The following is an 11416-nucleotide window of genomic DNA, read 5'->3' on the forward strand; positions in this document are numbered from 1 at the left end:
AAGTGGTCACAACTAGTAAACCAGCCATGGTCTGGGTGGGGATGATGGTGGTGGTGAGAGTGCCAATGCTAAGATGCCCATGCTTGCAAGAGGCATAACGCCATAAGCTTCCCAACTTGTGAAGTGCATCATATGCCTAGTGGTGCATGGAGTGTGGAGTTGCTTCCATGATGTGATGTGTGTTGTGAGACCCCCTACACGCTCCCTCCCAAAGGCTCATCACTATGCATAACCTCATTGTGTGATGGTTGGGTCTCTTCTTGCGTTCTCCCCACTCTGCTTTGTGTGTTGTGAAGGCCTCTTATATAGGCCTGAGAGGTGGTCCTTACCCATTGGTCATTGCAGCTGTCCATTGGTCATTGCACGTAGCCTAGTTGCCTCTCTAGTGAGAGAGACCTAGAGAAGGAGAGAGGGTAGACATAGAGAGAAGGGAGGTAAGAGTGGGGTAGGGGAATTTACAATTCACTAGCCATTGGCTAGGTTATTAGAGAAGAGGGGATTGAGTATTTACAATAGGCGTTGTTGATGGTGGGTAGCTGGTGCAAGGTTAAACGCCGGTGCATCCAAGATGCTGCTCTCGTGCTTCGGTGACTGAGGTTGCAATGTTGTATTGGTTGTATCCTCTTTACGTGATGATCTTATTGGGATTCTCTTGACGCACATGGTGGTGGTTGCGGCAGCATGTGTATGCCAAGCATCGTCCTTTGTTGCGGCAGTTGTTCTCATGATATTTACGATTGAATTATCACTTGTGCATGTGCATGTGTGCATGATTATCTGCTGGTCACAATCAAATGTGTGTAGGTGCAAATGCTTGATCGAGTGCTCGGCTATGTGTGTCTTCTGATCACCGACCCTCCGAGTCGCAAGACCGAGAGAGAGAGAGAGAATAATTATGAGGGTGCATGGGAGGGAGAATGAGAGTGAAAGAGTGTGTGTGTGTGTGTGTATGGGGGTGTGTCTGTGAGGTGCTTTACCAAGCATACTAGGGAGAGCAGACAATGTGTGTGTGTGTGTGTATTGATTTTAACCAGAGAGAAGGAGGGAGAGCGTGAGAGGATGGGGTGAGGGAGAAGGGAGTGTGTGTGGGTGTGCTTACCAGCCTATGAGGGAAGCAGAGAGAGGAAGGAGAGGAGAGTGAGTGTGTGTGTGTGTGTGTGTGTTGTGTGTCAGCCAAGAAGACAAAAGAGAGAGAGTCAAAGTGATGTGTGTGTGTGTGTGTGTGTGTGTTTTCTCGTCATGTTGCAGCCCGCAAGGGCGAGAGAGAGAGAGAGAGAGAGAGAGAGAGAGAGAGAGAGAGAGAGAGAGAGAGAGAGAGAGAGAGAGAGAGAGAGAGAGAGAGAGAGAGAGAGAGAGAGAGCATGAAGGGCAGGGCGCGCGAGCCATGGAAGGGGGGGTGGATGTTGGCGGGATGCGAGAAGAAAAGGGGGGGGGGGGGTGGCCCTCGCCACGCATGGTGGGAGAGGAGGGGGGTGGCCCAGTGTAGCCACGCCGTGCTGGCAACCTCCTTTTCTCTCTCTTTTTTTATTTTCTTTTTTTATAATAGGCCCCTCTCAAGGGAGGGGTCTCACCAAGAGGGAGAGGGAGAGAGATTTTCCGGCTTCACTACAACAAGAATTTTGCCAAAAAGTTCAAAGAGGAAATTGAGAAGCTTGAGGAGACAAAATTTATTTATGAGGTAGAGCACTCTAACTGAGTGTCACCCATTATTGTAGTACCTAAAAAGGATGAAAAATTGAGAGTGTGTATGAGTCTCAAAAAAGTAAATGCAACCACCATACAATACAATTATTCTCTTTTAATTACAAACCATGTGCTTGAACGAGTGGTGGCTTATAGTTTCCTTGATGGATTTTCAGGTTATAGCCAATTGGCTATTACACTTGAACATCAATATAGAATTGCCTTTGCTAAAATATGGAGCATTCTTGCATATAGAGTAATGTATTTTGGTTTTACTAATGCTCTTGTAACTTTTCAATGATTTATGAGTCATATATTCAAAGTATACTTCAGTTTCTTTCTAGAGATCTATGTCGATGATATATGTGTGCATTCTCTTTTACGAGATGACCATATAGAGCATCTTAAAAAGGTATTTAAAAAACTATCAAACGTATAGGATTTGCCTAAATCCAAAAAAATGTGTATTCATGGTAAGGCAAGGTAAATTCTAGGTCACATTGTGTCCAAAAATGGAATATCCATAGACGTGTATGAGATCAAAGTAATCGTAGAATTACCATGCTTGATGATGGCCAAAGAAGTTCAATCATATATGGGACATTGTGGATACTATCAAAGATTTATCTACATATATGTTGTGATTGCATGACCTCTCTATGCTTTGATCACTATATTCATATGGACTGATGAATGTGAGAAATCTTTTCAGAAGCTTAAAGAGGCCTTGATATCAGCACCTATATTTGTTGTAGATGCATCAACATTCACAATACAATGTGTATGGGCTCAACCAAATGAGGGCAACGTGGATTATCCTATATGCTATGGTAGCTGACATCTAAAAATGCTGATAAAAATCACATGACCACCGGAAAGAAAGGGTTAGAAATGGTTTGAACTGTGAAAAAGTTTTGGCATTCTCTTCTAGCAAACTAGTTAACTTTATTTGTGGATCACGAAGCTCTGTTATATCTATCAAATAAACCATGTAACATTGGACAAAGTAAGCGATGGTTTATAATTTTGTTAGAGTTTGACTTTCTGATTGTTGTCAAGAAAAGTACAACTCATCAAAGAGCTGATCATCTTTCTTGCATACTAAATGGTGAACCTGCAAAAGGATTAGACAATGACCTACTAGATACATTTTTTTAATATAGAAATGGTTCCTAGACGGAGTGAGAATTTGATTTCATTCTTATCTGTGTGGCAACTAATGATGGACAACAAGAAGATCATGGATGGTAGATAACTTGCTAAATATAGTTCTTGCCAACTCATTAGTGGAAGGCTATATCATCTAGGATCAGACAGGATTTTATGCTTATGTGTCGATCCAATGGAAATTCCAGTGTATTTATGAGAGACACATATCCAAATTGGTAATATACATATTGAAAAACGCCAAACTTATTTGAAACTGAATAGAGGTACTAATTTTTGCATGTGTGACCTCAATTGGCACATAAGGGTTTACATTTTCTTCATCCAGGTCATAAGTCATGATCTATGTGTATCAAATTTTCTCGTTCTTCTGATAAGCCATCATCTATTGTTTGTGCTTCAAAATTTTGATTCTAGCTTCTTCTTGGGCATGCTCTTTCACCTGTTGTTCTTTGATTTTTCATTGTTTTACCTTATGAATCTTGGTTGACATTTCACGAGTTAGTGGCAGATAATATTTCTTTAATCTACTTCCACGAATCCAAGTAGGCCTCACCTTCTAATGTTGCAAGCTTAGTGGCTCCACTTGGTGATACAAAATGAATCACAAAGGGACCCATATGGTGCTTTTTTATTTTTTTTGGTCTTTTCTTTAAGAGTATAGACTAGCACATAGTTACTTGATTGGAACTTCTTTGACATGATGTGCTTGTCATGAAACTCTTTTAAGTGTATCTTTTGTGTATACATCTCTACTACAGCTTTCAAGTGTGTTTTATCTAGCTTTTCTAAGACGTCCACCACAACATACGGGTCAATATGCCACGAAAGCATACAAGCTCACCGATTACAAAGCAAATCTAGTATCCGAAGTAGCAAACTCCATCCACATAGGTTTTAGTAAGCAAGAAAATAAAGCTTCACACTCAACAAATATGGAATCCTAAAGGTACTCCAAGGATCAATGGTACATACATTTGGGTACCTAAGAGTCACTTGTCATCTACATTGTATACAAAGCAGTAGGTACCTCCAACAACAAGTGCACCCAAGCCCAGCCCACCACCCCAACGAAACAATATTTTGCAAACCATTCCTAAATCCATAGTTGTTATCATGGAAGTTTGGGTTTCCAAAAAGACACAATAGCCACGGCATGTTTCTTATCAGTGGGACGACCAAAGGTATCACAACAGGTCACAATGATCAAGACAACCAGACCATTCGTTCAAGAATCGATGTTAACGATCCAACAATGAGCTGCATCTTTAAATGCCTTTTACACGGTAACGGCTCATTAACGCCAAAATTGATCACCCTTGTTAGCAAAAACCCTTAAGCTCATTGCTTATGATCCCTCTCTCGCATAGCATATCCTTTTACATGCATTGATTGTATATGCATACAATAGGGCAACATTACAAGGCCTTGTGTGAGACACATTTTTTTTTTCTACACATATGCATAGCACTATTTCGATGACACTTGACAAACAAAGAGTTGCTAGATGCATTGATGGCCCTCCTGTCTAGGAGATTCCCGAGGCAGTATGGTTTGACTCTGAAACCGTCCTATTCACTAAAAAAGGGCGATAATTCACTATCTTTAAATATGCTCTAACCCAATTATAAGTCACCCACTTTACCTGAACTTTATGAGACAAGAGGATAGAAATGACAGGTAGCTAGAGTGCTCCTGTTGCCGACAAAGACACCCTATTGGCCCCTAAAATAGGTGCTTCTTGCGATATCTCTTTTCAATTAACAAAAGGGAATACAAGATGTCCACTCGGCTTAGGAAGGAGAGAGGCATTCTAAATACAGTCTTGCAAGATAAAGGAAAATGTTTTACATGTGTTTTGCTTTAAACATTTATGTTTTATTTCAAAGTTTTCAAATTTTGAAGTTGATTTTTACCCAAATTGTTGACAAGATTCATTGGAGTCAAGTTGTGTCAACAATGCAGTCAAAAGTTAAAACAAATGATCTTAAAGCAAACTGACATGAGTTGCGGCTACCATATTTTAAAAGCGACTGTAAAATTGAGCATATCTTGGGCACACGATGTCAGATTTCAATATTTTTCGACTCGTATGTCATCTAGCATACATGCTAGGACTAATGGTGGAGTTTCACAAAAAATGTGAGTCGGGAGCCTGAGTATGTATAGTACAACCTCCTCTTAGAAGTCTCATTAATCTTTTGTGAGAGTGAGAGAGAAAGGGATAACGATTTTGGAGTTTTTGTTTCTCGCATTTTACACACGTTCTACGAGCACTAGTCATCACGGCCAGGATGAGAGTTATGCTACTAACCCTTGGCTTGTGTAAATAGAAACACCTTGGTTGTGACTAAACCACAAGCCCAATTGGCATGAAAACTTATAGATAGTGTAGTCTTAGATAGTAGACCATGGCCCAATGCTCAAAAGTCAATTTAGACATGGTCCACATCACTCTAGACACTATAATTGTGGTTTACATAGCAGCTCAAACGAGGTAAAATTCACGAGTGACTTTCCCATAGCATGCCCATACATTGTGCATTGGTTTGGAATCAAAAAAGTCAAAGGAGATAGACTATAGCAGGTGAAATGGCTTTCAAAAAGAAAAGGCACCAAAAGTGTCATACACATGGCAAATCAAGGTCAAATAGGTCCAAAATAAATACACACCTTCATACAAGTGTATAGAACATGGCTATATTGTCAAAGACTCAATTTAAATCCCATGAGGGAGTTGGACAATTGCCCACCACTCCAAAACTTGAAAAAGCTTCAAAGAGAAGTCTAGAGGGGAACAGATGACGATGATGACTTCTATGTCTCTGAAAAGTGTGCATATGTATGTGTGAGTGATTGCATATCAAAGTTAGTTCAAAAAATAGAAGGTACCACTATAATCACGATTATAGTCATGACCACTTGAAAAAGAGTGAGAACTCATATTTTGACATCACAAGCCTCATCTACTAGTCCTTTATGGCCTTTGTCCACACTTATAACCAAGCTCAAGGTTCAAATATATGGAAGTCATGGAGTTTTTTTGTGAGTAGATTTGCCCAATTCTCTAATAATTTTGCATAAGAAATAAAGAAAACTAACAGAAATCATTTAGGGAATCACTAGGAAATGAGACTTATGTGCATGGTTGGAGACTACTAGCAAAGCATCACTCAAATCACACTAAAACTAGCTTAACCACTATGAGAAGAGAGCATAAAGAGACTAACAGCAACAACATAGAGGACTGGATTTCATTGAAGCCGGTGGTCCCCTCTCCAAAAGACATTTTGTATTATAATTCTCCATTGAAGGAGCTTGACTTACAATACATTTGGGGCCTTGATACTCAAGCTTGATGGCATGGAATTGGACATCTCCAAGCATCAATCATTCACATACATTATCTACTTATCTCAACCCTCCATCCCAAGACCTCAAACACCTTGAGAGGTGAAGAGAGATAGCGGGGAGAAAGGTAGATAGAGAAGAAGAAGAAACCTTGTACAAGAAAGATTACTCCCTCACTTAGTAGCACTCATGTAGCATAGCATAGCTTAATACATAGAGCATAAAGAGAGCATGAGAGATCATAGCATGCCATGAAAGCTTGGCTATTGGTTGGATTTGCATTCCACACTCAAGAGTGTTGGTCTAGGCTCTTAGGCTCCTTCACTTGAGAGAGAGTGATAGCATAAGACTTGTTGTGTCTTCACTTCAGCTCCTCCTTGCCTTATGAGGCTTCTCCCATCGATTTCCCTCTCTCTCTCTCTCACACACACACACACACACACACACACACACACACACACACACACACACACACACACACACACACACACACACACACACACACACACACACACACACACACACACACACACACACACACACTAACAACTTATAGCTTATTGGCTCATTGTCTTGACTAGCCAATAGGATGGTCCAATATGCCCGTGTGTCCTTGGAGAGACTTTGGTAATCCAAAGATGAAATCCATGGATATACTCTCCCATGGTGCATCAGGAATGGGCAATGGTTGAAGTAACCCTGGTTGCTTCCCTCTATCATACTTCGTCTTTTGGCATACTATGCATTGTAAGACACAATTAGGTATGTCTTTTTTCATAATAGGCCAATATAGGTACATCTCTATTGAGCGTAGAGTAGTTTGTATACTTCTATGCCACACATATGGAGGAGTATGTGATTCATACATCACTTTCTCACAAAGTGAGTGAGTGACACATAGTCTATTATCATACAAAAGATAGCCATCTTGAAGAGAATATGGCTCTTCTTTCTTTTGCAAGGCAATAGCTGACATTATATTCTTAAAGTCCGGGTCATTAGCATACTCATCTATCATAGAAGATAGATCATTGTGAGTAGCAATTGACATGGCATTTACCTTTGGCCTTCGTGAAAGTGCATCGACCACTACATTGTGCTTGCCACAAATGTGAGCAATATGAAAATGAAATTGCGAAAGAAAATTTTCCCACCTCATTTGCTTGTCGGATAACTTGGTTTGTGTCATGAAGTACTTAAGACTTTGATGGTCCGTCCTTAGGATGAAAGGTGTTCCAAGAAGATAATGCTTCCACTCTGAGAGAGCATGTAGAACTGCTAGGAGTTCCTTCTCATAAATCCCTAGTGTCTTCTCATCATTATTGATTCTCCTACTTTCATATGCTATGGTGTGCCCTTCTCGGAGTAAAATTGCTCCAAGGCATTCGCCACAAGCATCACATTGGACCCAAATGGCTTATAGAGATCCGACAACTTAAGCATTGGTTGAGATGAAAGCCTTTGCTTAAGCATCTCAAAAGATTTTTTTTCTTTAGCAGTCCATCATTGATTGAGATGTTAGCCTTTGCTTAAGCATCTCAAAATATTTTTGTTCTTTAGTTGTCCATGCATATTTGACCTTCTTTTTAGTAAGATCAAGTAATGGACCTGCAATAAAAGAGAATTTTTCAATGAAGCGCCTATAATAGGCACATATGCCTATAAAGCTTTGTAGTTCATGTAAATTCCTTGGCTCAGGCTATCCATTTATTACCTCTAACTTTTCCGGATTCATACGGATTCCATCTTTAGAGATAATGTGACCTAAGTATTGCATTTCCTGCATGAAAAATTCACTTTTCTTTTGATTGATATAAAGCTTGTTATCCCTTAAGGCTTGAAATATTTCTTGAAGATGTTGCTTGTGTTCTTCAAGAGACTTGGAGTAAATGAAGATATCATCAAAGAATACTCCTGTAAACTTACGATAGGACCTAAAAAATCTTTTCCATCATGCGATTGAAAGTGGCTAGGGCATTGATTAAACCAAATGGCATGACAAGATGCAGTCTTATGAATATCTTGATCCACTATCCTTATTTGATGATAGCCACTTTTTGGTCTATCTTACTAAAGTAAGTTGATCCTTCTAGCTTATCAAATAGGTCTTCTACCCATGGTACGGGAAACCTATTCTTGATAGTGATTCTATTTAGTGCTCTATAATCGATACACACTAATACGATATGTGCCATCCTTTTTGTGCACTAATAGAGCAGGGGAACAAATGGAGAAGAACTAGCCCTCACCATTCCTTTTTCCACAAGTTCTTTCACCTGCCTCATAATCTCCTCTTGTTGAGCTTGAGAAACTCTATAAGGAGGTTTATTAGGAGGTGAACTTCTAGACATCAGTTCAATAACATGATCATCACCATCACCACTTTTGGGAGATAGCTCCCCAAGGATGTCATCAATAAAGATGTCTTGGAATTGAGAGAGAAATTTAGAAAAATATGGATCCTCCCTCATTCCATCATTTAGACCTTTTTGTTCTTACACATCCTGCTTAGCATCTTTGATAAAAATCATGTAAGCACAACTAGAACTCTTTATTGACTTGCAAAAAGCAGCGGTATTTACAAGTGGTATGGTTCTTCCCATCTCACTAGCATTTAGAACCATATCTCTTTCTCTAAACTTAAAACAAACTTGCCTCTCTGGAATCTTTAGGTTAGCAGCCATATGGTCAAACCATGGTGCTCCTAAGATTACATCTTCATACTTGAGTGGGGAGAGAAAGAAGTCTTCTTTTTCCACATAGTTTTGGACATGGAACCTTAGCTTTTCAATCAAAGGAGTGACTGGAACTTCTTGCCCTTTAAAGGCTCCATCAACAGGCATTACCCCTCCCATCTCAAAATCTTGCACTCCTAGCTTGGTGGCTAACTCATTAGATATAAAACTATGAGTAGAGCCAAGGTCAAAGAGAAATAATGCATCTTGATCTCTTAATTTACCCCAAGCATAGGCAAGTGGTGAGCCTTTGTGATGACCATCCTCTTTTGGAGCTTCCACCATTGAAGCTCTAGGTGGTACACTACGAGGCTTCTTCTTTGGACAAGTCCTATAGACATGTTCTTGCTCACCACAATTGAAACATTTGTTATCTTTTTGATAACTTTGCAACTCCTCACTAGATAGTCTACTTTTACCTAAATAGACTCCCTTAGGTTTAGCTTTGTTGGAGAAATTTGAGTTTCCTTTAGAAGGTGTTGTGTAGAACTCCATAGGCCTTTGCTTCTTCACTCCTTATTGAAAATTGATCTTTGAAGCAACTATTGAGTGATGAATGACTTCTGCCATAGTCTTTGGCCTTTGAGAGTTGATATATTCGTTCATTTCCTCAGGTAGCCCAACTAGAAATTGTTGTGTTTGCCCCGTGAAGTCTATCTTTCTAAAGACAATGGCTTTGAGATGTAGATTCCAGAACTTATCTATGTACTTATTGCTAGACTCATGGAGTAACATTTTGAGACTTCTCCACTTAGTAAGCACCTTGTCTTCAACCTCTCTTGTGAGAAATTGCTTCATGATAGTATTTCTAAGAAACTTCCAAGTCTTTGGAGTAGTTCCATTAGCTCTTATGATAGCCCACCATTGTCTAGTAGACTTTTGAAAGTACATGGCAGCATGACGAAGCTTGGAGGATTTGGTAAAGCCTTCATCACCAAAAGAAACATCAAATTGTTGAATGAAAGCTAATACATTATCCGTTGCTCCAAAAGTTCCATCATAGGTGAGGAAAGTGACATTCTTCCCTCCTTCTTTGAACTTTTTGAGCTTTTTGGACCGCTTCTAGGCCGCATAAGACCTTCTATGCCCTTCCCTCTTAAGCTTATCCGAGGATTCACTTTCAGAGGAGGATGGAGAAGAAGAAGAATAAGATGGATATCTCTTTTTCTCCCTTCTTCTCTTGGAGGCCTTTTCGTCTTTCTTGTCTTCATGTGGAGGAGATTTTGATGGTGACCTTTTCCTCTTGAGAGGAGAAGTTGGCCATTGTGATCGCCTTCTCCTTGGAGCTATATCACGACTAGAATCACTAGGTGATTCTTCCCTTTGATGCTCCACTTGCGTATTCTCCTTTTCTCCCATAGAGGTTCCCTTTTTGGAGCTCTCACCAAGAGGCTTCTTTGGAACTCTCTCTTCTTGGAAGATGTTGAGGATAACTCACTCCCAAAATTTTAGCAATCTCCCCATGAAGGTTAGGATTTTCCATCGTTCGTTGGAGCTTTGAAACCAAAAAGTTAACATAATCAACTCCATTAGAAACATCATCTTGTGTGTGTGCAAGAGTATCCAGGCTAACTCTACTCTCTTCATTATTCTTAGCCATTGTTAATCCAATTTAGTGTAAATTTTAGTAGACTTTTTCCAACCCTTAAGCTCAACAAAAACCTTAGTAAATTTAGTACTCAAGTGCTCTCACATGCCATAGGTACTTTGTTAATTACTTAGAATAGTGGGGAGGGTTTAACATTGCAAAATTTCCAAGGGATAGCGTCTATCAAGCTTATCTAATAGCTCAATAATAGTAAAGCCATAGGCAAGTCTAAAAAGACTCCATTATTAAGACCATAGCTTTTAACGGTGTGCAACCATACCCTACGGAGTGGGCTCAACAATTCAAGTAATAAATCCCTATTCCACTTACCCACAAGTAATGCACAAATCCCACCTTCGTGATCAACTTAAGGACCTCTCTTATTAGATAAGTAAGAGATACCTAAGCTCTGATACCAATGTGAGTAGATTTTCCCAATTCTCCAATAACTTTGCATAAGAAATAAAGAAAACTAGCGGAAATCATTTAGAGAATCACTAGAAAATGAGACTTATGTGCATGGTTGGAGACTACTAGCAAAGCATCACTCAAATCACACTGAAACTAGCTTAACCACTATGAATAACTTTTCAAAGTGAGCATAAAGAGACTAGCAACAACAACATAGAGGACCGGATTACATTGGAGCTGGCGGTCCCCCCTTAAAAAGGCATTTTGTAATATAATTCTCCATTGAAGGAGCTTGACTTACAATACAATTGGGGCCTTGATACTCAAGCTTGATGGCATGGAATTGGACATCTTCAAGCATCAATCATTCACACACATTATCTACTTGTCTCAACCCTCCATCCCAAGACCTCAAACACCTTGAGAGGTGAAGAGAGCTAGCATGGAGAAAGGTAGATAGAGAAGAAGAAGAAACCTTGTA

The sequence above is a fragment of the Adiantum capillus-veneris genome, chromosome 19 (genome assembly GCF_014529385.1).
Source record: "Adiantum capillus-veneris isolate H3 chromosome 19, ASM1452938v2, whole genome shotgun sequence".
Lineage (NCBI taxonomy): Eukaryota > Viridiplantae > Streptophyta > Polypodiopsida > Polypodiales > Pteridaceae > Adiantum > Adiantum capillus-veneris.